The sequence below is a fragment of the Bos javanicus genome, chromosome 17 (genome assembly GCF_032452875.1).
Source record: "Bos javanicus breed banteng chromosome 17, ARS-OSU_banteng_1.0, whole genome shotgun sequence".
Taxonomy (NCBI): Eukaryota; Metazoa; Chordata; class Mammalia; order Artiodactyla; family Bovidae; genus Bos; species Bos javanicus.
The window spans coordinates 60,630,584-60,658,526 of NC_083884.1; the positions used below are offsets into that span (position 1 = coordinate 60,630,584).

Sequence of the window (27,943 nt, forward strand, 5' to 3'; positions counted from 1 at the left end):
TCGCAAATGGATTTGAGACAGCAGAACAGTAGACTGTTGACCACGGAGGGACTGTTGTGACTTGTTTTAAGACCTGTCCAGCATCACAGGCACAGTAAAGCCGCTCCTGGTCAGAGAAGAGCATGAAGATTCAACTGGAACCTTCAGGGGCCCGCACTCTTAAACACGTAGCCAAATTGCTGAGGGTTTCAATATGTAAATGTTTTCAGTACACTTGCTCAGCTTGGCCGTTTCTGTCCATTTAGCAAGATCTGCTTGCAGGGTAGGCAAAAGTCTTGAGGTCCAGCTGATGGGGGACCGCATTTATTATTGATAAAAGTAAACGAAAAATGGCTTGTGTCTGGGTAACACCTGGCCCAACAGGTTTACTGTTTACGTAGTGGATATTTGTGATTTACCTCTAGCTGCACGTGCTACCATTTCCTTGCGGATTACCCATTTCCGTCTAATTCACTCTCTCTTTTTTGATAAGGATGATTCCTTCTGTGTTGAATGAAATACAAATTATTAAAAGAAAACATTCCACTATATTAATGTATTTAAAAAGGGACCCTGAAAAAAACATATTCTGGCATGAATAATATTTTTTAAAAAGTAGACGAAAGTGATACGTCAGTGAAAATTATGCATACACTAGTATATATAGATACACATGTGTATTAATCACTCAGATACATGTTGTTACCATGGTGACTTATGAGGAGAGGAAATAGAGTTATGGAGAGAGTTATGGGAAAGAATATTACTTTTCACTCTCCCGTTTTGTACCTCCTAGATTTGACACCCTGTACATATACACACAAGGCTTCTCAGGTGGCTCAATGATAAAGAATCCGCCCGCCAATGCAGGAGACATGGGTTTGATCCCTGGTTTGGGAAGATCCCCTGGAGAAGGAAATGGCAACCCACTCCAGTATTCTTGCCTGGAGAATCCCATGGACAGAGGAGCCTGGTGGGCTATAGTCCATGGGGTCGCAAAGAGCCAGACGCAACTGAGCACGCATGAAGGCCCGCACATATACACACAAACCCACTCAAAAGAAAACAATACTTTTATTTATTCTAAGAATATGTATGGGGGTGACAAAGGAAAGTGATTATTATTAGAGTTTGTTACTAAGTTTTTCTCTAGATTTCATATTTATCCCATAAACATATTTAAAATTTTTTATCAGGAAAAATAAACAAACAAAAAAAAAACATGTGCCCTTTTGTAACGAATACATCCATAGATGACACAGTTCCAGTTTACAGTTGAAAGTAGATTCACCTCCAGTTCTGGTTTCCAAGTTCAATTCCGCACAGAAAACCAGTGTCTTTAGGTAAATATTTATGTGAAAATAACAGCGTTCTTGTTTTTGTTTTCAGAACATGGGTATGGAGAGTCAACTTGGGAAATATGGTGATTTGACGTACATTTGAAAAGGGGTATACGTGTGTGGGGAGGTGGGGGTGAGACTCTAAATACTTAAAGGTAGTTCAGGCCTGCAGCTTTGCACACGTTGGGCAGCCCGGCCCTCACCACTGATACACCTCCATGCTCACCTCCCCAGGGGATCAACCTGGACCCCAGGACCAAGACCAGCTGAGCCAGTCGCCGGAGAACGGAGGGCGGGTGCAAGGGCTTCCCTGGAGGCTCAGCTGCTAGAGAATTCGCCTGCAGTACAGGAGACCCCGGTTTGATTCCTGGATCAGGAAGATCCCCTGGAGAAAGGATAGGCTACCCACTCCTGTATTCGTGGACTTCCCTGGTGGCTCAGCTGGTAAAGAATCTGCCTGCAATGCGGGAGACCTGGGTTCAATCCCTGAGTTGGGAAGGTTCCCTGGAGAAGGGAAAGGCTACCCACTGCAGTATTCTGGCCTGCAGAACTCCATGGACTGTATGTATCGTCCATGGGATCTCAAAGGGTCGGACACGACTGATCGACTTTCACTTGTGGCCATGAGAGGGTTTGCCTGGAAGGGAACCCAGAATAGGGAACAGCCCCCACTGTCTTCCTTCTGTTTTTTTTTTTTTTCTTCCCCCTCTATAAACAAGTGATTAATGCCTTGCAAAAAAGCCCAGACACACCTTCCCTGCTGCAAGCGAGCCCCTGCCAGATTCCCCAGCCTTAATTCTGCTGTTAACACTCGTCAGGGGGAGGGGTAAAGAGTAAATCCCCTCCTTCAAGAAGCAGACCTGGGGGCAATGTGGTTTGTTTAAAGTCTCCTGTGTGCTGTGATGGCGTGAGGACTTTGACATGAAAAATGAAAGCAGAAACAATGCACTTTTCCCTAAAGCAGCTTCCAGTTTGTAAACCTTCTCTGCTCAGGATTCTCCCAAACCGACCTTCCCTTCTCCTAGCGCTGGTGAAAAGTAGGGGGAGATGGGGGGTGGGGGGAGGGTCCCACAGATCGATCAACATTTTCAGAGAGCTTCACAGGCTCCTTTTTCATTTTGTTTGCAAGAGGCAAATTGAATTTCCTGACTGAATGCAGAAATAAATTCCTTACACCTGAAACGAACACAGCATTGTAAATCAACCGTATTCCAATAAAAATTTTTAAAAGGGAAAGAAAAGAAATTCCCGACAAAGTTGCCCACAGCCCCCGGATTAGGAATGGACTGACCACTGACTGCAGGAAGAAATTCTAGGCACATTTGTTTTCAAAGGTTATCTCTTTTAATTTCCAGTTGAGTGCAGTTCAGTGATATAACATATGTCAAATTCAGTCGAAGAGGTTTATCACTGAAAAGCGTGAAAATGTAGATAGTGGACGATGTCTGCTCAAACCTTAGCGTTTAGTGATGTGGTGTCCTCTTGAGAAATTTGGGAGTATTTCACATAATGAAGATGAAATGAAAGACACGAAATATCACTGTTGTGCAAACCCTTAAAGAAATGATGGATCCACGCCGAAAATGGTCTTCAGCAGCTGCTCACAAACCAAGAAGAAATACAAGCAATTTTGTGAGTCTTTCGGTAGAAGTACACACCACCAGGAGTGCCCTGGCTGTCCAGCGGTTAGGGCTCTGCACGGCCACGGAGGAGGGCACAGTTCAGTCCCTGGTCAGGGAGATCCTGCAAGCCACGCACCCTGGCCAAAAATAAATAAATAGTAAAAGCAGAAGTACATACTGTCATCCATGAAGCAGATTTGCCAAAAGATTCAACTCTGAAGCTCACCAAACATCTCTTTCTACCCACTGCTGCTAAGTAGCTTCAGTCGTGTCCGACTCTGTGCAACCCACTAGTCTATAGGAAATACAGGGGACAGAGAAATGTAAGAATGAGTCTATGGGTGGACAAACGGTAGGAGCCAGAATGAGTCCATTATTTCCATTTACAATTTTTTTCAGGGGAAAAAATGGGAAGTGGATGTAAGAGGTATAAAATCAAAATCAGTGTAGACCCAACTGGAACCCAACGGCAACCATCCAACTGCGATAAAATAAGGAGAATGGAGATGGTCGGGCAACACTGAGTACTAACAGGTTATTTCACAATAACCTGTCAGTGATTGCTTATGGGGTCCGTGTGTGATAACAGTCTTGTGGCCGTTTTTAAAATTTTTTTATTCTTGTGTTTTGGAGCTGCATACTGAAGTATTTAGAAATGAAATGATATACTGTCTGCATTTGCATTAAAACAATCCAGGGAGGGTATATCAATGAAAAAAGACGGGCCATGAGTTGATCATTATTGAACTGGTGGTGGGTATTTGGGAATTCCTGCTGTAGTCTCTCTATTCTTTTATGTTGGAAAATTTTCATTAAAAATATTTGGATGCATGTGTATGGGATCTAGAAAGATACTGATGAACCTATTTGCAGGGCAGCAAAGGAGACACAGACAATAGGGAACAGACTTCTGGACACAGCGAGGGAAGGAGAAGGCGGGACACACTGAGAGAGTAGCATGGAAACATATACGTTACCGTATATAAAATAGATAGCCAGTGGAAATTTGCTATATGACACAGGAAGCTCAAACCCGGTGCTCTGTGACAAGCTAGCGAGGTGAGATGGGGTGGGAGATGCGAGGGAGGTTCCAGAGGTGGGGGATATGTGTATCCCTGTGACTGATTCACGTTGTTGTATGACAGAAACCAGCGCAATACTGTAAAGCAATTATCCTCCAATAAAAATTTTAAATATATATATATAAGTTTAGAGATCACTAACTCAGACCACAAAAACAAGTAGATATTTGACCCTCTACTCTGGACCAAATGGTGCCAAGGATCAGGTTGGTTGAGAAAGAGTGAAAAAATCTAATACTTATTGCTTATCAATTCTGTGCCAAGTATTAGGGTAAATTATCTCTCCTGAGGGATCTTGTCTTTCTTGTTGATCAACTGCAGGTGATTGATCTATTTGGCTCCATTTTACAGATAAGTAAACTGAGGCCCAGACCGCCAAAGTGACTTGCCATATGATCCCAAGAGAAGAACAGGTGCTGATGAGCCAAGTCATGTAGCTATTGGGATTTTTTTTTTTTTCCTCTGTGACCTTGGACAATTACTTGTCTTGTCTGGGCCTCAGTTTCCCCAGTCTTAGAAAACAGAGCTGAGGACTCACAGGGTCAAGTTTACTCATTGGTCTTCTGCCACTCCTCCATGACCTTCCTGTTTCTTCCTTTCTTCTGTCTTCCCGGGAATGTGTCTGAGGCAGCCTGAGATAGAAGAAAGAGCAATTGAGTCCTGGGTTCAAATTCTAACTCTGCAATAGGCAGGCCTTCGTGAGTCACTTAACCTCTCTGAGCCTCACCTTCCCCAACAATAAAACAGGGATGAAAATAAGAAAGACCTAGAATGATGGAGATGACGGATAGAGGGTGCCCGGCTCAGAATCCAGGATACACCAGGTGTTCAGTTAAAGCTGGGTCTCCCACACCTGTCTTCTCTCTCATACTTCCTTTAAAATGAAGCCCCCAGGACTTTTCCTGGTGGTCCAGTGATTAGGACTCTGAACTTCCACTGCAGGGAGGCACAGATTTGATCCGTGTTCAAGGAACTAAGATCCCGCATGCCTCGTATTGCAGCCAAAAAAAGAAAAGTAAATAAAAAGTAAAATGTGGTTAATTCACGTTGATGTATGGCAGAAACCATCACAATATTGTAACTATCCTCCAATTAAGAATAAAATAAAATTTTAAAAAAGAAGTAAAATATAATAAGGACTTTCCCTGACAGTGGTTAAGACTCTGCACTTCCAATGCAGGGCCATGGGTTTGATCCCTGGTTGGAGAATTAAGATCTCATTTTCCACATGCTGCATGTCATGGCTAATTTTTTTTTTTTTTAATAAATAACTAAAATAAAAATGAAGCCCCCATCCCCCACTCACAACTCCTTTTTCTGATTTTTTGTTTGTTTTTCATTTGATTTCTCACTACCAGACATTTATTTTCCCTGTTTTTGTTTCTCATTATTTGCTGTCCTGTTAGAAGGTCCTCAGGGACAATTTTATGTGCTTGGCTGCTGCTATATCCTTAGCCTGAGACACATACATAGTGGACCCTTGGTAAATATTTGCTAACTGAAGGAATGAGTTGAATGAATGAATATTAGACCTGGTAATGAGACCTTCAGGTAACACAAGCCAAGAACAGAACACAGGTCTTGCGCAGAGTAGCTGGTCCATAAATGCTTTTGTTCTCCTTTTGCTGGGACCCCAGGATCTGCTGAGGTTACATTGTTCAGTGTTAAGCTACACTCAATTTACGTGAGGGTGTTTTGACGGTTTCCAGCATTCCGGTTTGTGGTTATCCCCTAACAGGCCTCCAAGTACTTGTCCCAGAAACTCTGAGTTCTTTAAACTGTATTTCGCCAAGGACGGTAACAAGTACCGTCCTGGGGCCATTTGCAACTTCCCTTCCCTGATCACAGAGGTTTGACTAAGTGCTTTGTCTAAAGGCAGAAAATGCACCAGTCCTGTGTCTTAACATTTATGAAGGGGTTACCCGATGTTAAGGTCAGACCTGTCCACAAATCCTTTGGGGCAAGGTAGCTGTGCGGGTATTACAGTGTTGGTGGAGGGGGAAAGGCAGCGATCCGTTAAGTAGGTAGGAAAGCAGACGTTTTGAAGGTTATAGAGTTGCCCAGAACATCACCCCAGAGGCGGAGCGTGGGTGTGTTACGATGGGGACACTGACGGTGGCCTCTTTGGGGAGAAAATTCCCCTCTCTGAGACAAACCATCCCAAGCCAGACCTCTCTCTCGCCTCTGGGCCTATTGAGAAATATTCCTTGAAATGTTGTTGATAATGCCTTTCCTTTCTGCCCGAGCTTGTGGTATCTGGCGATTGCATCAGCTCTCAAAGCTGGCCTGTTTCCCATGAGAACCTCCTTCTGTCCCTCACAGAGACCAAGAGCCCAATTTATTCCCTCTGCACTTCAGGGGTTCTCCAATGAACTCTTCCAGGGGTATCCCTAGAGAGAATTCCAGGATCTGTGAACTTGGATGACTTACTGAAATTAGTATTTTCTTCCACTGTGAATCCAGGTGACCACCCCCAGGAGGACTCGCACTGGCTGTGATATGGTCCAATAGCAATCACAGGTATTTTCATAACCATATTACAGGCATGACTGAGACCCCCAAATATTCTTTTGCTCATCCTGATTTCAAATATACAGTATCAGGACCATGGCTAGATTGTCTGATTTAATGAATTGGGTACACATATATTACTATGCTTTTCTTTTTGGATGTACTGTGTCTTAGTTGGAGCACATGGGATCTTATGCAGTTTCTTTAATTGCAGCATGCGGGACTTCAGTTGCGGCATGCAAACTCTTGCTTTCGGCTTGTGGGATCTAATTCCCTGACCAGGGATCAAACCCAAACCCCCTGCACTGGAAGTGTGGAGTCTTAGCCACTGGACCGCCAGGGAAGTCCTGATACTTTTATATTTTTAATATTTCTTTTCTTCAAAATTGTTATCCCATCTCTTGTAAAAAGAAAAAAGAATTCTGAGGCAGTATCCACAGGCTTCACAAGATTGCCCAAGGAGTCCATGGCCCAGAAAGGTGGTGAAGCCGTTAGTGGTGATGGAGAAAACGAAGGGAGGGCTTGAACCATGATCCTGAGGCTCATGGAACGGCAGAATCAGAAACCCCAAATCAGAGCAGAAGACTGCTTTGGCTTTCGGTGCCATTAAAAAGTGCTAGGAGAGCGCACAGAGTGGTCATCTCCAAAATGTCAAAAGGGTACAAGGGAGGGTGCTGAAAGTGGCATTAAATGGGACTAAATCTCCCAGAAAAAGAGCCAGTCCCCTTTCAATTCCTTTGTTTTATTTTTTCAGCTGTGCCTTGTGGCATGCAAGATCCTAGTTCCCCTACCAGGGATCGAACCCGTGCCCCTTGCAGTCGAAGTGAAAATTCTTAGCCATTGGATCAGCAGGGAGGTCCCTCCCCACTGCCCCACTTCAGTTCTTTTTTGGACCTTCAGACTAAGTCCAGCCCCAAATGAGCACCCACCTACCTGTCTCGATCACCCTTCTAACAATTAGCCCTGTTCGGAGCCTTGTCATATTGTTTTCTTTCCACAACTCACCACTTTCATTCTACTCCTGGGAAGTGAGACTTGAGTTTGATTTACGGTACCCAGATAAAGGTTTCAATTTCGACAAGATAGGTGTTTCAAAAAAGTCAGCAGATGGAGATTTCCCTGGTGGTTGGGTGGTTTCAGACTCTAAGCTTTCACAGCAGAGGGTCTGGGATCAATCCTTGGTTGGGGAACTGAGATTTCACCAGCCACACAGCATGGCCCCCCCCCAAAAAAAGTGAGAAGATGCCTGAAATATATGTTAAGGAAATCATTGTGAAAGTGAGACCAGGATATATAAACATGAAGATGCTCTCACATCTCCCTCCTCCACCCCTCCCAGTTTTGCCAGTGAGGGACTCAAGGCTGGGTACTTGCCCAGTGCCTGCTACTTCTCAGGCAAAGTGCTGGACTTCCCCACCCCTCCGCCCAGCGCTGCCCGCCCCCCACCCCGATGGCCTGTGATCTGCCCCCCTCTCGGCTTCCTAGACCTCTTCAGGGCCAGGGCCAGCCAGAGAAAGTTGGGGACTGGACTCAAAGTTCCCAGCATGGGTGTCAAACATGTCTTCTGAGTGCCCTGGCTCCAGGGTCCACCGTCCTGAAGGGCCCGGCTGAGTGGGCCTTTCAGCGGCCTCTGAGAGGTGGCAACAAGTGTCACGGCTGAATGCCTGCTGCCCACTGCCCCCACTTCTGCAGACCAGGCCGAGCAGCACTGGGAGGACTGCAAGCGGGATTCCAGAGGCGTCTGGATATTATCAGTCAGTCGCTCAAACTGTCTGGCCGGTGGGCTGGGGTGGGGCTGGTGGCAGGGGGCAGAAACTGGCTGGAAGGTAGAGTCAGGAATCCCCACCCCACCCCCCTGCGCAGATTCCTGGGGCCAGACCCAGCTCTTTGTGGGGAAGCAGGGGGCTGGCCACGATGAGCTGGCTGCAAGCTCTGCACCCTGCCCCGCCCTCGTTAGACGGTAGCACCAAGGGATCAGAAAGTCAAATGATGATATGTGTCTGACAGAGGAAACTGAGAAAGCAGGGGAGGGGTGAGGGGGCTGGTGGGCAGGAGGGGAAGGGGCAGCACTTGAAGACAGCAACAGGGAAGATGGGCTGGGAGGGGCTGGGCAGAGCTTTACCCACTTGAAGACTCCTGCTTCAAAACTAACCCTGATGGCTTCCAGACAAGTCGGCACCAAGGGTCATTTCTGGAGGCTGTAAGTGTTGTCGAGGGCAGCTGTAAGGACAGGTGTAAATCTGTCCAGGCATTCCTTGCCACTCCCCTCTCCCAGCTTTCTGCACCTGAAACAGGTCGCCTTTATAACTGCAAGCCCACTCAGGAGGCCTAAGCACACACACACACAGTCACACACACACAAGCAGTTAACACTTGGCCTGCCCTAAGGGTACAATTTTTTTTTTTTAAGTGCTCCTTTAAAGCAAACTCTATAAGCTGTTTGTTAAAGCAAAACAAACAAGCCTTGCAAGGAGAGGAGGTGGAAGCACTGGGAGGAAGAGGAATAAAAAGGAAATCTTTTTATTTGCTACCTTTGAAAATACCTTTCTCAGCACACTGGGAGACCAGTGAGGAAGACCCATGGGGTGAGAGGGAAGATGAGCCCTACTTTATTTGATCAACTAGTTGGAGTGATGAGACGCAGAAGTAGGGAGACTTTGCCTTAAACCAGGCTTTTCTCCAGTATCTAACCCTTCTCCTTGTCTCTCACCGCTCCCCCCTCCCCCCACCTGGTTGAATGAAAGTCTGCTTTCCCAGGTGTCGCTGGGGACATTCTCCATCACCACTACATCCATCCCTCTCCAGAGGGAGCAGCTAAGAAACTGCGTGCACAGCCCCTCTCCATCTCGCCCAATGCACTCTGGGAATCTGGAGGACTCCGGCAGAATGTTTCGTCTTCTTGGCCAACTTTGGACCCTACGGGCCCAACCTTCCTTGTGGGTTTGGGTGGCTGTGCACTGGGGGAGGAGAGAGGCTTCCAGGCAAATCCGATGGCCGAGAGAGAAATGCGGTGTCTTTTCCTGCACGGACAGAGGCTCTTAGCCACACACTCCCCCACCCCCACCCCAAAGGCCTTTAAGGGGGCCCCTGGAAACCCCTAGTGAATGATAATTTATCTCCTAAATTGCTGGTATCTGATGCTTCGAGGGGTTTTGAAAACCATATTCCCCTAGGGCTGGAGGCTACTTGGGGAATTGTTCGGTTGGAGGAGTTCAATCATGATTTAATGGAGGCATTTATACTGTACTAGATAATCTCCTGGCAAGTTAAATAACATGTCGGGAGGGCGGGCCGGGGGGTGTGGCTGGGCTGCCGGAGGCCTCCCTGGGCTGTCATTTCCCTACCAGCTCGCTTCTGTCTCCTTTGGGACATTTCTTCCCAAGCTCCTTCCTTCTTTTGTCCCCTCTCTGCGCCTCTTAGTTGCTTCTCTCTTTGTCTCTTGAGTTTCTCTCTCTCTCTCTGCCTCTCCCAGTCTCTCCAGGTATGAAGTGTTTCTGTCCATCTCCGGGTGGGTGTCTGTCTCCCTCTGTTTTCTCCTTCCTCCCTGCTCCCCAAGCGTCCCTTCTCTCTCTTGCTCTCACTCACTTCTCCCCACACTCCCAGTCATCCTCCTTTTCCATCTTACCATCTCTCCTTTTTCATCTCTCTCTTCCCGACCACGCCATTCACTCTCAGGCTGAAAAGAAGCGGTCTCAGTATGTCCTAGAGGACCGAGGAAGGGGACTGTGGTCTCCTGCTGATGATCAGCAAGCGGGCAGCTGCAGTCTGGGCCTGAGAGTAGAGTCAGCCACACACAGCTGTGCTGAGAGCCAGGAGGCATCAAGGAACCCTCGCAGGGGCCCAGCACCCCTTCCATCCCAGGTCACACATAGGCATCTCCTCATTTACAGAGCTCTCGGCCCTGGGGTCTCTGCCCAAGGATGCTCCAGGCACCCAACCATATTCTTTTATTTTCCACAAGTGCTTTTCCCTCAATAGATCCCAAGAGATAGATAGAGACACTTTTTTCTCCTGTCAGGAGATGGAGATGGTTGGGGCTGAAAAGGCATTGGAACCTGGTCTCCAAGCCCCTCTGGGGCCTGAACTCCCGTGCAAGGACAAGAAGGGAACACACTTTCTGGAGTCACTTGCAGTTCTGAGATCCTGGGATTCCAGAAAGTAGCCTGCAGTGACATGAAGCCTAGAGTGGGAGGCTTGATCACTACAGGATCAACTTGGGCGAGGACAAGGAATGGGGCTTCAGGCTGAGATGTAAACAGAACTAGGTAAGAGGGACTTCCCTGGCAGTCCAGTGGTTAAGACTCCACACTCCCAAAGCAGGAAGCACGGATTGGACCCCTGATGGAGGAACTAAGGTTATGCATGCCATGTCGTGTAGCCAAAAAAAAACAAATTTTTTTTAAAGAACTGGGTAAAGCAATGCTAATAGAGAAAGGGCCTAATATATGCTAGGTAGTGGTCTAAGAAAAGAAGAATATCTCTTAAAGATACTCTAGACATACATAGCATATATTTTTAGTGTATATGTGATATACTGGGCTTCCCTGGTGGCTCAGTAGTAAAGAATCTGCCTGCAACGCAGGAGACAGGGGTTCGATCCCTGGGTTGGGAAGATTCTGAGGAGGAGCGCATGGCAATGCACTCCAGTACCCTTGCAGGAAAAATCCCAAGGACAGAGGAGCCTGACAGGCTACACTCCATGGAGTGGCAAAGAGCCGGACAGGACTGAAGTGACTGAGCACACACCCACGTTATATGCTAAGTATGCACTGAGTCTATACATTTAGTAAATGCATATATACTAAGTAGATACTAAGTGTATCTATTTTATCAAAATAGCTATATGATATATAGAGACAGAGAGATTAGGGTGCCCAAACAGCTAATGCTTAATGAGCACTTACTATGTGCCAGGGGTTAAACTGAGTGATGTACACAAGAGGTCTCATTTACTCCTTGCCTTCGTCCTCCGCAGCAGGACCTATCGTCCCCATTTTTCAGAGGAGGCAACTGAGGCTCAGAAGAGTTAGGGGACTCTTCCAAAGTTCCAAGGCTCTAATAGGCCCCCTTTTAAAGCTCAGTAGGAGGTGTGTGCCAACACTTTGATGGAACGAGGCTTGACCGAGGCCGCCTATGTACCCAAGGCCACCAGTCATGACTGTGGAGCCGGCAACTGCAGGGAACCAGCGCTGCCCGCACCTGCTGGCTCGCCCTCGCCTTGAGGTAGCCAGCATCCCTACGCCGCCAACCGAGCTCCACCAGGCTGCTGGTGATACTTGAGGGAGACTGGGGTCGTGGAGGTGGGTAATAGTCCGCGGAGAGGAGGAACAGGGAAGGCGCGGCGGCCGTGATTCCAGGCTTAACTCCACTCCACACACAGAAACTGCGGTGCCCGCCACCACCCAATCCGCTGGCCATGCCTCCAGTCCCAGCCGTTTCGTCTCGCGCTTGTATGATCCGAAAGGGGCGGGGAAACTGAGGCCCAAAGCAGTGTGCGCCAAACGCGCGCGCCAAGCTCGCCAAGCCCCTGCGCGCGCGCCTGGCAGGGACTTGGCGAGCGGAAACCGCAGTCCCCGGCTTGCCTCGAGAGGCAGGAAGCTAAGCCAAGCGCGGCGCAGGCACCTCGGGGCCTTGAGCGAAGCCAAAGTCGGTCAATAGCAAGCAAAGGAAGAAATTAAAAAACGCGGTTCGGGGCTCCTGTGTGGAACTGAGGCGTTCATCGAATCATCCGCTGGGGTCTCTCCTAGGACCGGGTGGATGCGGCTTGGGGAGGGCCTGGGGATGGGGGGCCGGGCGGCAGAGACGCAAGGGCATGGAATTTAATAGAGTCTGCGAGTCTGCGTCCGTGGCTCCGATCCTGGCGGTTCGCGGCAGATGGGTGTCAACCCCGCTCCAAGCCGCGAGATGTGAGCAACTACCTAGATATTTGGAAGAAAGTGGGAGAGATTCTGACCTCAGCCCTGTGCATTCGAAGGCAGGTTGAGGGGGAGAGAGAAAGACTGGTGGGTGGGAGACTAAAGTAGAGACTGAGCTCGAAAGACAAAGACAGACGGGAAAGAAATGCAGAATTGGAGAGAGATTCGGGCCTTAGCTCCAAGCTGGAGGAGGCAAGGTGATTCTAGCGAACCTCTTCCTGTACATAAATGTTCGGAGCCGAGGTCAGGCCAGCAGGACCTTTGAGGATCCCTGAGCTCTTTGCGTTCTCAAAGGGCTGCACCGAGTCAAGGCACCGAACGCGTGTTTGAGGGTGAAAGTCTCAGCCTTGCCTCCCCTTTGCTGTGTGACTCCAGGAGGATCAGTCCACATCTCTGAGCCCCCAGTTCCGTCCCTTTAGTTCAGGAGAGACTGCTGGTACATGGCACAAAAAGACCTTGAAATAACTGAGTTTAACGATTTGTGTCTCCCCTCCCTCCTCTCCAGCAGAGCTGCTTTGATGGAAAACACCCGGGATCTTGGCTGCCTGGGTTACCCAGAGTGACTGGAGGAGGAGTGGAGGAACAAAGTAAGGAAAACACACTGCTGGAGCTCAACAGCTGCTTATGTGTGGCAGGTGTGCCTCAATTCTAAGTCCTCATCGCTTGGGGACACGGGTCATGGGTTATAAAACCCTTTCAAAGCCCTGCATTATCTCAGAGGGTTCTCCTAACCAGAGCCGGGGACCTGGATCCTAGGTTGAAGGATGAAGAATGTGTACCTAGGAACACACAGCAGGCCTCAGGGCTCCAAAGCCAGGGCTCATTTCCACCCTGTGTCCCCTAAGTTCGGGTTTCTCCACATCCCAGGCACCATTCCCTGACCACCCAGCCCCAGATGTGCTAGGCGGAGGCAGGAGCTTTAAAGGAAGATGCCCCAAAACGGAGAGCTTGGAGCCAGACGAAGCAGGGAGACGGGATGGAAAACCGCGAGCAAAGTTCTGGGAGAAGGGGCTACGGCAAAGACGAAAAGGAAAAGGAGAGGCGGACGGAGGGAGTCAGGAAAAAGGAAACAGATGATGAAAGTGAGAGCCCAAGGGAGCGCGGGAGCCTGCTCTGGGGCGCGGGGTACAAGGCGCCGGGCGCGGGGCAGCCAGAGGCGCCCAAGCCTAGTTCCCCGCTGCGCCCCACCCGACCCAAAGGGGAGCGCCCCACCGACCGATTTGACTTGCACAAAACCCGCGCCCCAGGGGCCTTTGCCAGGCCGCTGGGGCTTGATTCATTTCTTGACTAATTAACTGGAAGCTACGTTGCCCCTTCTTTCAGGGCCCAATTAATTCGCTGCGGGCGGTGGGGCGGGGGCCGTGCGGCCGAGGCGCCCGCCTGGAGTCCCTTTGTGAAGGGCTGTCTGGCCCATATTGATTCTACATACACACACGTACCCCTCCTTCCTTCGTACAAAAAAAAAAAAAAAAATGTCTTGAAAGCTCTGGATTTCCGAGTTTAAGAAGATTTGTCAGACTCGAACATTCCCCCCCACCCACCACCACCACCACTGCATTTGTTTCCAGAAGGAAGAGACCTACGGATCAAAGCAATTTAGAGATGTGCTTGGGAAAGGGTTCCATGGAATGTGTGCTCCCTAAAGGGCAAAGAAAAAGATCGCCCTTGTGTACCTACTGTGTGTGTGTATGTGTGCACGCGAAGGCGGCACCTGTGACCTTGTTGAAAGCCAGATGAGGAGTTAGACCCTCCCTAGGGTGAATCTCAGCTCCAGGAGGGGCTCACCAGCTGTCCAAGCTCGGTCAAGTCTCTATCTCTCTGCATGCCTCAGTTTCTCATCTGGGAAACAGAGATCCATGAAAGACGCCCACCTCCTCAGAGTGTTGTATTCGGTGAGCCAAAGTATGGGAAAGGTCTTAGAACATAATCATCCTCCAAGGGGATTTCACAGACATTCTCTTCAATAAACAGTATTTCGTAACAAACCCATTTCGCAGATGAGGAACCAAGGGCTAAGGACAGCCGACCCACTGGGAAAAGTTGGAGGGTGTCTGATTCCAAGGCCGGGAAGCTCCGGAACGAAATTTACCAGACTTTGCTGAGAGCGTGGCCGGCTGCCTGGGAGCAGAGATTCTCCCGACCTGCAGTTCCCAGAGACTCCCTCAGGTGAGGCTGGAGGCTTCTTCCTGCCCACCTACCCCCATCCTCCTTCCAGTGCGGTAACTTCAGCACGGGAGTAAGAAATCTGAAATCCCGAAAGCTTTTGGGTGGAACCCAGCACGCAGCCACTGGAGCGGTTTCTGAGAGGGCGTCCATGGAGGACTGCATCGATTGTATTGACCTCACGGTGGGTCAGCTTGTCTCCTCCATCGATCACCCCAACGAAGTCTAGGACGAAAATATAGACTGAAGGAAATCACAACCGTCTTTGTAAAGCTGGTGGAAAGTGACCTTACCGCTGCCAGGGCTCACCGGTGACCCAAGGCTGTCCCACCGCCAGGCAGCCAGTCAGGGGAATGAGCTTCTCAATCCACTCCCTTTTATTCGATCACTGATCCATTTTTTTGGTTTGTGCAATTTTTAAAACAAAGGAACCAAATAAGAACTAAGTTTATTCAATCAACCAACACTTGATGAACCCACCGCAGGTGCCCCGACCGCACAGGGCACTGGGGTACTAATGAGGAGAGGGGTTTGGACAGACTCCTAAAACCCTGGCAGGGAGGGGTCGTCGTAAAGTCTTCTTTACTGTCATTCTTTAGCCAGGCGACCTTGGACGAGACTCCCTAGCTTTCTGTCCCACAAATTCTGGTCTGTAAAAAGCAGCAGAGCTGCTCCGTCCTAGGCTAGGTGAACGAGCTAAACGGGAAACAATGGATGGGAGGTTCGGAGGTTAGATCCCTCATCATAGTCCCAAGGTTGAAGGTGGGACAAGCAGAACTGGGGTGGTCTTTGCAACCTCATCAGGGTATAAACTTCTGTCGTCCCCCCAAGCCAGCCCGAGATGACTTGTCAGCACCGCTGGGGTTCCCAGGGCCCCCACACTCCCCAGGAGCAAAAATCATCCAGCCTTCTGCCTCCCTAGAGCACAGAAGAGCTGAGGCCAACTTTAGTTCAGCCTTCCTGCTTTAAGACCTTGAGTTCTCTCCCGACACTATCTCTCCTCGGCCTCAACTTTCCTGATCTTTAAAATGGGAATGATCTCTATTTTTTTTTAAACCATAGTGACCAAAACTCAGGACCATAAGCATCAAGCTGGTGAAGACCCATGTTTTCACCCGTGTCTCCTGTGCTCGGCAGAGAAGTCTCGGTCAGTATTTTGTGGAATGACCAAGTGGATGTTTCTATCCATTACACCCAATTTCTCTTCCCACTACCATCTTTTCACTCTCATGTCAGGATCTGTTTGGGGGAACAGCTTACAAATTCGATGCTTTTTTTTAAAGTGCTCTTTGAAGTGGTCACTTATTTTTCATATGCACAGAAAATCACCTTTAGTTTGACTTCTTTCCTTTCCTTCCTTCATTTTCGTCCCTGTATTGAAAGATGATTTATTGAGCACCCCCCAAACAGAGCTAGAGATGTGAGGAGTCTTATCTCTCTAGGAGCTTTCAAGGTGGAGAACTGATATTAGACACTCTTACCCAGAGTGATTGGGCTTCCCTGGTGGCTCAGAGGGTGAAGAAGCTGCATGCAATGCAGGAGAACCCACGTTCAATCCCTGGGTCGGGAAGATCCCCTGGAGAAGGGAATGGCAACCCATTCCAGTATTCTTGCCTGGAGAACTCCATGAACAAAAGGGGGTCGAAAAGAGTCAGACACGACTGAGTGACTCACACACAAACACACACCCAGAGTGATTAACTTCTTTGGTTAAGGTGTTTTTTTTTTCTAGCTCTGTAAGTAACTTTTGACAAGATCGCAGCATCTAACGCAGTACCTGGTGCATAGTAAGTGCTTAGTAAGTTCAACATGAATTTATTCTTCTCCAAATTGTAGCCCGCAGTTCCTCCTTTGGCTGCGGAACATCCAGCCTGAGGTCCTAAGTGCCTTTAGACAGACACTCCCAAATGAGGACTCAGGTCAGTCTGACAACGTGCCAGCCCCCAGGGAGCCTGAGATCGGAGTGCACCCCAGCCCTGAGATTCTCAATCCCAGATACAATTCCAGCCGGGAAGGCCTGCCACTCCAATTAGACAGAGCATACCTGGGTAGGGGGAGAGGGGGTTGTGGCAGGGGGAGGGGGACCATTAGATTGGCCTTTGCAAAAAGTGACACTGGACAATGAGGTTCTGCAAAGCCTGTACCCTTTGCAAATCTCCATACCTATCTAGCTGACCTCCTGTCCAGACCATTCCCCCGTCTACACACACACCTTTCTAGGTAAACAGGTGACACCCAAGAAATGAGGCACTAGTTTGCCCTGAGAACCATCTTTTCACACACCCCCATTCTTGCCCATACTCTCTTTGTCCAGCTTCCAGACCTGGTGGGACTCTGGGTGACCCTCTCCCACCCCCGACTCCAAAAACAGCTCCCGCCTCCTGGTGCATCAGGACTGTCACTGCTCTGGCTCAAAACCACGGTCCCAACCCCACGCATTGGCGGAAATTTGCTCAGGCCTTGCGGGGGCACAGGAGGACGAGCGCCTGCCAGCCTGTCTCCCCTCAGCGCCATCCAGCGGCGAGACGGCAAGGGCACCCTGGGCAGAGGTTCCTGGCGAGTCCCTCCAGCCGCAAGGATCGAGGTTTCTAAGCTGGAGTCGGTCCCTTCCTCCATCCACCCCCTCTCACTCCAAATTAGGACATGTCTATCTTCTACCCTCCTCACACACACCCCGATTGCTTAAGGCTGATTCAGGTTCACCCAGCGTTCAATAATCACCACCACCCCCACCACCCCCTCTTTATTTATGCCCAACATATGCACTGGACAGGGAAGTTCTTTCAAGGAGGGAAAAAAAAAAAAAAAGAAAGGAAAGAGGAGGCGAAAAATAGTGTTTGTTCCACCACTGCTTAGAAACTTTTCCTGTGCCGGCTCAGGGGTTTCACCCCAGGCTGAGTTGACGCTTTCTCTCTTTTTGTTGCGGACATGTTAAGTCCTGCCTTCCTAATTCTACACCTATGACCTTATACTGGCTGGAGTCAGGCGCCTTGATTCCCTGCCTTTGCATGCAACCTGGGCTGGAAAGCCTCCTACTTCTAGATCCTCGGGGGTGTCAGTCCCCAGGGAATAGGTCTCCAGAGTGGCAACTCAGCCACAGACTGAGTCCCACTTGCAGAGGGAGAAAAAACATCACTCTTTATACAGCTGGAATGTTATCGCTAATTTTTTGGAAAAGTGCCTGTGTACACACACATTACATATATTATTGAGCAGGTTAGTGCAAGACTGAAAACACTGAACAACAGTTGGGGTGGGGGACACATTCTCCAATTTCCCAGTAATTTGTAACAGACTATTGCTCCAAGAGAAAAGGAGTAACTGCGTAGCAGCAAAACAAATTTAACTCTGTCTATATTGATCAAATGGGAGTCTGCCTGTGAGGTGTGATTGCAAAGCATCTTTAAATCTGAGATTTCCGTTCCTATCTGGGGCTACTATCTGGGGCTACACATTTCCTATGTGGGGCTACCCACTATACACACTTGTACCCACACAGAACGTCCTAGAAGCACACACACACGTTCTATTATGTTTAAATAATGCAATGGAGTGTAGCCTTGAAGTTGGGCCCATACATCATTTAACTAGCTCTCCAATCGCTGTTGTTGTTTAGTCCCTAAGTCATGTCCAACTCTTTTGGACACCATGGACTCTACCCCACCAGGCTCCTCTGTTCATGGGATTTCCCAGGCAAGAGTACTGGAGTGGGTTGCCATTTCCTTCTCCAAATATTAGGAAGATCTAAACTGAAGCTCTAGGAGGCATCTGGCTCTGCTGTCTGAAAGACCACCTCTTCCCCAGATGCAGCTTGGGGCAGGCAGTATTCTGATATGCCAACTAAAGGCAATTTCCTTTTTTTTTTTTTCTTATCCTCTCTCACTCAAATTTCTACAACTAAAAAAAAAATCTGTAAAATAATCCAACTCTAATATCTGTTATATAAAAATCTGTTCCATTCCTTTAAAAAAAAGAAAGAATTCATAACCCACTCTCAAAAGGCCTTTCATTGACTCCAACAGTTCTCAATTCTAGACAGAGAAATGAAATAGAGGAGCCTGTCCTGGTTATCCACGACATTAATACACGGACATAAAAGTGAGTGCAACATCATATTTTAACTTGTCTAATAGAAAAATCCTAACTCTGCTACTCTCTCTCCCCCTCTCCCCTAAAAGAACTAGAGTCCAGCCATGGGTGGGTAGGGTGGAAGGGGGGTGGGTTTTGAAATGAAGTCGCTTGGAATGCCAAAAAAAAAGCAAGGCATTATTTACACCTGCAAACTTTGGATGGTTGTATTCTGCCCCAATTGGCTTAATTGTAAATCTTTTCCGCATGGCCCCAAGTTCTGGACGGAGCGTCTGGGTTTAATAATACGCAGGGGCACCCCAGCAGGACCGGACTGAATAGACAGAATCCCCCGCCCCACCCCCGCTCAGCTCAAAGGTAATTAGAACAGCCTCCCTTCCCTTCCCTCCCCAAATTTTGCTTGAGGTACCAGAAGACCAGACTCAGACATGCTGGGAACTCATATTTTACCCTCTGAAGACAAGAGAAGCTATTTCAAAAGCAGATATACCCTCCAAGTCAGAAGTGGAAGGTGGTGCCCCTCCCCCGGCCCGGACTCCCACCCGCATCTCCTGCGCGTTTGACTTGCAGAGGGGGAGAGGGGGAAAGAGAGGCGTCTACACTGGCAGCCAGAGATCCCTGGCAGCATAGGGCTGACCTGTTTATAGAACTTGCTGCTGAGAAAACATGTAAAAACACACCCCAGCGGTGGGAGAGGAGATGGCTCCCTCCACTCCACCCTCCCTTTGCGCGCAGAAAATCTCACCAGGCTCAGCCTGGTTCTCTCCGAGCCCGGTTTTTCTCCCAGGAGGCTCTCTCCCTTGCAATGGTTTTTCCACCCCTTTGAGAGACAGAGAGTGCTACGCGACTCTTTCCTTGTTACTGCCCCCTCCCAAGGTCATTACTATTCCCGCCCCCCCACCCCCCATTAATCCTTTTCTACCGGAGTGGGGCGGGAGTTAGGAATCCAGGCTGCAAAAAGACACATCGGACGTGGGGGGGGGGGGGGGCGGGGGCGGTGCGCGGTGAGGGGTTCCTAACTGAATCCCAGCGATCTTAGTTTTGGGGAGAATTTGTGAGTTCCGCGGGGTAGGCAGGCCGCCCTCCCACCCGGGAAGCCGACTCGCCCCGCCCCGGCCGCCGCAGAGGAAAGTCAGGTAACCCGCGCGGGGAGCCAGTGCCTGGCAGGACCTTGTCGCCACCGAGGCCCGGGGCGGACCGGCCTCGTCCGGGACCCCTGTGCTTCCCCGCCTGCCGCTGCGGGTGTTGGGGGGCCCCAGATCGCAGCCCCGGGCCCCCTCCACCCGTAATCCAAGGCCGCGAGCGTCTTCAGGTACCGCGCTAGGCGAGGCCTGGAGCCGCAGCGAAGCACGTCCAGCTTCCGTATTTGGAACCGGGGTAAGGGGAAGGGGAAGGGGCGGCGGTAGGTGAAAACCCCCCGCTTGGGGGGAAGGGGAGGGGAAACCATCGCCCAAAAGCACCTTACAGGGGGAACCCTAGGTTGTCACTCTCTCCCCCTCCGTCCTGGGGCCCGAAGTTTTCCTTTCCCAAGCGCAAGGAGGACAGGGCGTCAGGAGGAAACGTAGGGGACAGGTTGGTTCCTAGATCGGGAAGGCCGCTCCTGTCTGCCCTCCCAAGCGCCCGCCAGAAGGATTTTTAGTATTTGGCTTGGAGATGAAACGTACCGAGGCCTGGGCGCCAGCAAAAGCAACTCTTAAGGAAAGCTCTCTCATAATTCCAAACATTCCCTCTTTCTATGTCTGTGTGTGTCCCTGCTCCCTTGCTCTCTCTTCTTCCCCTAAAACAGAAATACAAATTTAAAAAGAAAGAGAATGCCTCTGTACAGCTGAGTCCCGTTGTTGTTCACCGGAGACTGTCACAGGAGTATTCATCAGCTCTTGTTGTTTAGTTGCTCAGTCGTGTCCGATTCTTTGCGACCCCATGGACTGTAGCACACCAGGCTTCCCAGTCCTTCACACCTCATCGGCTCTACCCCAATACAAAATTAAAAGTTCAAAAACAAAAAGAAAAGAAAGAAAATCCAAAAAGAGAATAACAGTGAGTTAAAAAATTGCTTTTACAAACTTGACAGCTATTGCTCATCACATTTGCATTAGTTCTTATATGTCCTAATAAAGGACAGTAAGATAATTTGCAAGTTAAAAAGAGAGAGAGAGAGAAACTTCTGGAACCCTTCTGTATTCCAAGGCCAAGCTGGAGAGTTTTAAAGGCTCTTCGCATCTCTAAGGCCAAAACTGTCACCCAAGCCTTCAGCTCTGGTTGAGAGCCAGAGAACTGTCGCTCTGGCTCCTACTGGTTCATTCCCTGGATATGCTAAAAACTCGGGCAGGATTTATGTCTTATTTGGGGGCCAGGATGACTAGGTCAGGAGCAAGACATCTCTGACTTAAAATGAGGTCCCATTGTTGAGGTCTCTAGTCATTACTGACATGGAGGAAAAGGTTCCCCAGACTGTCAGGTAATTAAGACACAGAGGTGCAGCTAGTGGCCAGTTATCTGAGTGGCCCTGGTAGAGGGTCAGTGATCAGAGAACACAGATGCAGAAAAGGAGCTGGTGCTTGATTCCAAATTCTGAGAGGTGTGTTCGGTGGGAGAGTGAGAGCCGGGCTAAGGCCTAGAGTTGGGACCCTGCATCCACAACCCAAATCCTGGCTTTGGAAGCTGGGGTAGCAAGCCCCCTACCTGCCAGGCATACCAGAGAAGCAGGTGAAACCAGCTGCTAAACACCCTGTGTCTTAAAACCGCAAAAGGGTAGGTTGCCCATAAGACTGTACAAGGAAGGAGGGATTTGATCAGTTTCCAATATGACAGAAAAGGCTGGAACCTTCAGTGCCTATATCCCTCCCATATCTGAAACCCCATGCCTACACAGGCAAGGCAAAGTCCTTCCCAAAGGCACTCCACACACACAACTATATCTTTTGCGGGCTTCCCTGGAGACAAAAGATTCTGTCGGTGTTACCTCCTTTCCTGTCTCTTCACCTACTCGATTTGGGAGACAGGAAGGCATTACCTTTAGGAACACAGGCAGATTGGCTGGCTGTTGAGGAGCAGTGGAGAGGCTCCAAGAAAGAAATGGAAAGAAAAGAGGAAAAACACACACAGACACACACACTTGGGTGCTCACTGGTCCCTTCCTCTCCTGCCTTCCCTCTCCGCTCTCACCCTTTTTAATTGAAACCCAGTATGGGAAATAGTAATGGATACTGTGCTCAAATTGAGGAAACGTGTCTGAGGCTACTAGGGGACACTTAGTTCAGCAGCTTTAGAGGAGCTGATCTTTCTTTGCCCTGTCAACTTCCCACACAGTAGTAGCAGTTATCTGATTTGCCATGCCCTCTCACTTACGCAGTCTCTTGTTCCCTCCGCCTTGTCTGCCCTCGAAGGGCAAGACCCCACTGCCCCCCACCCCGGGGCACCTAAAACAACACCAGAAATAATGGACAGTAGCAAAAGCAGAAAGTCACAGAATTAAGGGCTCCTGTTCAGTCAGTGGACACCCCTAGTCTGCAGTTGGGGACTGGAGAATACATCGGTCTATTTCCCTTCACCCTTTGAAATATTCTGTCCCCGAGATTCCCACCACTCCCTGAGGCTACATTCTTAGGACATATTGCTGAAGTGCCATTGACACCCTTACCTGTCTCGACTGAGACATCTGGAAAGAGGATGTTGAAAGAAGAAAGATTTTGGGTGGTCAACAGTGCCCCGTGCCTGAGGCCGAAGTCAGCTCTGGCTCTGCGCCTTGCAGATGCTGGATCAGATAAGATGAGAGGAAAAATTCCCAGCCTCTTCCCAGTGAACTCATTTCGACTGGACTATGAAATATCCATTGCATTATCTCGCGTTTCTTTCTTTCTTTCTTTCTTTCTTTTTTTTTTTTTTAAGTAATGGGGTAAAACACACAAAGAGAGTATTGAAGATGTAGATTGGTTTGAAATTAGGAAACCACAATTAGTTCCTTTTCCTGACAGAGAGAGGGGGGAAAAACCTTTCACAGATGTATAAGAAGCACGCTCCCCAGACACACACACACTACTTCCTTCATCCTTCCCTCCTTGCTTCCCTTCCAACTTCTCTAAATCATTGGCCGTTTACAAATTTGCCATTTTGTAGAGCGATCTGCTTTGATGAAAGGTGGGTGCTAATAAGAATAATGCAGAGGGTGAAATCTTTTCATTCTGCCTCTGCCAAAAACATATTTACATTAAAGGGAGGTATGATAAGCATGGATTAAGTATATAACGAATGATGCTCTAGAAACAGCATAAACCAACTGGCGCCAAAGTGAACCTCTGTACTAAAAATACTGCTTCCCCAAGCTAGACAACTTTGACAATCCTCTCTCTCTCTCTCTCTCTCTCACTCACACACACACACACACACACACACATGCTTCAGGCTCTTGCACTGAATCGCCCTGATCAATAATTTAGAGGGCTGTCAGAGGACAGGGAAATGTGCCTTACAGGAAAGACCTGTGTTGCTGGGGCCAGACAGAGGCTAGGAACTGGGGCTTTAGAACCTGCCATGGTGCCCTTCACCCTGGGCTCCTGCCTTGGAAAGGAGGGGGAGAGAGAAAGGATGGGAGATCGGAGCATTGGAACAGAGGTGAGAGGCCAGCCCTGGGCGAAGGGTGGTTTGGGGAATACTAAACGCAGAAAGCGAGACTTCAAATCTACACAAATGGGCCCAGCATTCTTCTATCTTGGAGGACACCTTATCATCCAGGCCAGGAATATGAGGGGAAGGTGTCTGCTTGAACCCCAGGGAGAGGTTAACTCCAGCCTGTCTTGATTTCTGGAAAAGAGGAAGAGTTGGGGGTGGATACAGAGGCAATACAGAAACATAGAAAGGCAGAAGAGAATCCAGAGAGGACCAGGAAAGCCAGAGAAAATAGGAAGGGAAGAGAAGAAGAACGAACAGAAAAGGTAGTAAATAAAATTTTTAAAAAAATAATGAGAGAAGTGAAGGCTGGGAGGTAGAGGCTGAGGAGTTATAGAAGCCGAGAACAAGATAGACGCCAGGAAGAGAAGAGAAAGTAGAAGAAAACAGAATAAAAAACACAGATCTGCAGTCATGGAATCTTGAAAGACGTGGACAGAGAGAGAGGACAGCCCAAGCAGAAGAAAGAGAAACAGAAACAGAAATGGGTGTCCTGTCTGGTCCAACCAAGACTCTTGTGCCTACCTCTGGAGGGAAAGAAAGATGGGGAAACTGACTCTCCATCAAAAAGACTGATCCTGAAGCCTCCAGACCTGAGAGGCACTAGGTTCTTAAAGCAAATTTGCAGGGGGAAGGCGGGGAAAGATACGAAACTCCAGGAGGAAAACCAAGCCTCCCAGGTCCGTGAAGTCCTCCTTTGACTTCAGAGCTGCGTGTGAAAGAGTCAGGGTTTGGGGTAGCACAGGGGTGCTAATGTGGAAAGGAGGGTGCTGGCTGCTATCTGCTAGAGGAACTTAACCTAGGCCCTCACCTCGGGGGAGCTGCCTCCCTGAGGTGCCCGCTAAAAAAAATCACCTCCAGGGTTTGGGGAATTGAACGCAAAGGACTATGGGAGTCCTGAAGCAGATACCTAGTCAGTTTCAACGTCTGTCAATATCAAAAGAGCCTGGGATCCCATGGGCAGGGGCACTGGCCAGAAACAGGGAGCTGTCTCTACCCAGAAAGCCCCTCCCCAGAGAAAGTTTACGTTTTGACCGACCTCCTTAGTAAACTTCTTAATTAGGCCCCAGACCCTCCCGGAGAAACCCCTGGATGTCCTTATGTCAACAGAGTTCCCAGTTCAGCGACACCTCGGACTGAAAAACAGCTCCGCGCAGCAAACGGTGGGCGAAAGTTTAAGGGGGAATAAGCGTGTAATAGTCCCTCGCCAGACCTCACACATGCTGAAAAGAATATTTACAGCAAACTTGCCAAAGTAAACGACCCCGCCTATCCACCATCCTTTCTCCTTCCACCCCACCGCGCCCCTCCCCCGGGTTTTGTAAACTCCAGATAAACACCATTCGGTCACAAAAGGGTCGATCTGCCCCCCTTTAGAGTGGGAGGCAGACGATGCCCTAGGGAAAAGTGGGAGCTGCAGAGGCTTCCTGGGGGGGATTCTTCGGCAAAGGGGGCTTCTCTGCCTCTTGCGTGGCCTGACCTGGGGATAGAAGATTTGGTTGCGTGCGCGTGCGTGTGTGCGCGCGTGTGCACATATAACATTTATTCTGAGGCTCCTCCTCGCCCCTTGCCCACTTTAAAATCCTCATTCATACTATTCTTCACCTTAAACACTTCAGACATCCCAGATTTGGAGAGAATTAAAAAAAAAAAAAAATCAGGCCTACAATTAGGTGAATACTCTTTGCAATATAGATGGAGGAATATTGTAGGGACACCAGAAGTTCGGCGCCTCCTCTTGGATTCAAATTTTGGCCCCCTTTTCCCGCTCTTTTAAAGCACCGTTTCTCAGGCTCTGCCCAGGGTCAGGCTAGGCTGCTCCAGTATTTCTCCGTCTGTCTTTTGTTGAACGTGAGGCGGGGAGAGAGACCGAGAAGATCGAAGGGGTCTGCATGGAGGAGGGGAAAAATAACCATGGTAGAGCCCTCGGCTACAGCCTAAAAGCCCGGACCCGTGGCGCGCTGGTCTGCGAGTTGTCCCAGCCGCCAGGCATGGCACAAGTCTTCGGAACGCGCTAGCCAATGTTTAACCCGAATGCAGTGACCACCAGGCCGCTTTTGTTTGTTCGCAAATTAATCACCCAGCGCACGGCCGGCGCCAGAGTGGGTTTATCACCCACCGGGAGGGGGGCGCGGCGGCCCCGCAGAGACAAAGAGGAGTTCGCACCTTCCCGCTTTTGATCCCCAGTTACTGCGGCCTCCCTGCATAATACGAGCCTCCTGGGGCCGAGTCTGGGAGGTCAGTCATAATTGGCGGAAGTTTGCAGACCATTAGCAAGATGTCGACATTTTCGGTTCAGAACCCCACAAACTTTCCTCTCCCGCCTTCCTCTCTGGCGCGCTGGAGTGGCAATGGGGGGTCAGGAGTGGCAACTGGGGTGACCCCAGGGTTAAGGTGGAGCTATGGGCAAAAACAGGCACGTGAGAGAAGGGGCCGAAATCGTGGTTAAGTCCACCTCCACCGTTGAGGCCAAAGGCAAGTTGAGATATTTACAAGTGAAATCAGCAAGCTCCCCTCCCACAGTCCAAAACCGAAGCGAGGCCAGCATGCGGACGACCGAGTAAAATGTCTCTCTTCCTGGGCATCTGGACGCTTACAACACCGATTGGGTGGATGTGGATGTGTGTTGGGGGTCATCTCGTGCTTGCAGAATTACTTTCCTTCTCTTCGGTGCATTGGAGCAGAGATTGGCCGGCGAGTGCAGGCAAAACCAGACCCCGGGTTTGGGGCCGCTGCTGGAAGCACAGCGGTGCGGCCCCAGGCTCCGGCGGCCAGCAGAGTGGGGGAAGGGCGGGTTTCAGCCTCCGGAGACTGGTGAAAACCCTGAGGTGACCTCGGTGGTCGGTGTCAGAAGGGGAAAGGCCTGGGCTTCTCGCACCCTCTGGGGTCGGGCCGCCAGAGACGCGGGAGGGGGCATCTTGAGCCGACACACTGACCCCCGCCGCTCTTGCTCCACCACCGCAGAGAGAGACCGAGAGACCGGCCAGGAGAAAGACAGACCTAAAGGGAGAGAAAGGGGCGACATGGCAAGCCAGATGGAGTTCGCAGAACCACTCTTATTCTCTCTGGTGACTTCAGGGAATTCTTAGCGCTGGCGCCAAGCGCTCTTAACCATGTGCGTCAAAAATGCGAGGCTGGAAAAATCTCGTCGCCTCAAAAGTTCCGCCCCTATCTCCGCGCGGTTGGCCCACAATGGAACTGCATTTTTCCCCACCCCCCACCCCCACTTGCTCCTACTTCGGAGTCTGGAAGCTGAGGGTTTAGGGGGTACACGAGGCAAAATGTAAGAAAGGGCTCTGCTGGTTACCTACACACAGTCACACACACAGAACAACCCGAGCCTGGGAGTTCTTAACCCCCTAGGCCCCGCAATTAGTCCTTTCTTGGTTCCACTGGAGAAAGTTCCCAGCTTAGGAAGGGTAATAGAATACTGTCCCCAAGACGTCCCTCCATCTAAGCAGCAATGGCCCCTAGAATTGGGAAATGTGGGTCTGACCCGGACAGGGACCTGCGGTAACAGTTACCAATTCGGCGACACGTCTGATGGATAAGATCCTGTTGCGTCCCTCCCCTTCACCCTTGCTGAGCACCCCCCACCCCCACACACACACCTGAACTGGAGCCAGTCACCTCGCCTCTGGGGTGGGGGCGTTTCACGATTTGTTTTACAAATTCACCCCCGACTTCTGGCGAGATAAGTCTCTGGGTGGAGAAAAGAACTGAGGCACCAAGAGATAATTGCGAAGCCTGGAGAAGATAACGGGCCTGGAGCACCTCCGCCCACCAGCTCGCCCACCCCATTCCAGCAGCTCCTCACCCTGCCTACCGCCGAGGGGAGGGCGACGGCTGGACGCGGACAGGCCCAGAACCTAGTCCCTCGCTGTGCTCACTTTGTTCAGATACCCTCTCTGCTCTCACACACATTCAGGTGGAAAACCGGGAGCCCGAGTCCAAATGGAAGACGAGATTTATCTAAAAGGGCTGGTAAATCCATTTGAAAAAAGCCCGAATCCGCCTCCGGAGTGAGTTGAGCGCAGACCAGGGGCTACAGCGCAGGCTGGGTCAGTGTTTGCGTGTATATGGTTTCCGCGGGTGGCTGAGTCCTAGTGGACTGCCGCGTGTTCGCGTACAAATGTGCTGGGGGTGTTTGGGTCTCCGCGCATAGTTTCGGGTGGGGCGCGGTGGGGAGAGAGCCCCCTCGCGTGGGCTGAGATCTGGCCGCACCCGCGTGCTCGGGAGCCCGCGCGCGAGCCCTGCTGCCCGGGCAGACCGGCAACGAGAAATACCCGAGCTCGGGAGCCCTTGAGCGGCGGCCGGGAAGAGCTTGGCTCCACGTGGGGCTGGAGAGCGCGCACAAGCCTGGAGACGGCGGCGTTCGCCTCTCCGCGGCGCCCGGCGGCCGGATGGCAGCTCACGGGAGCCGGGGCCGTCCGCTCCGCTCGCCCGGAGCCGAGTTAAAAGGGTGAGCGGGAGAGAGAAACGCCCGCGGCGGCCGGAGAAGCGAGCCGAGCGCGCGAGAGGCGAGCGCCCCTGCCCGGCGCCCGGCGCGCTCTCCGCCTTCCTGGCCAAGCTCGCTA

The 27,943-nt window shown here is 50.2% G+C and overlaps 1 long non-coding RNA gene across 1 annotated transcript; it reads right to left on the bottom strand.

The window, feature by feature from the left end:
* Positions 1 to 1,034: 1,034 nt before the first annotated feature.
* LOC133228885 (uncharacterized) lies at positions 1,035 to 27,798 on the bottom strand. The gene is made up of 3 exons (XR_009730405.1): positions 22,342 to 27,798; positions 4,562 to 4,655; positions 1,035 to 3,078 (listed from the first exon to the last, which is right to left on the bottom strand). It is a non-coding gene; the product is annotated as an uncharacterized LOC133228885 (long non-coding RNA).
* Between the last annotated feature and the right edge of the window lie 145 nt (positions 27,799 to 27,943).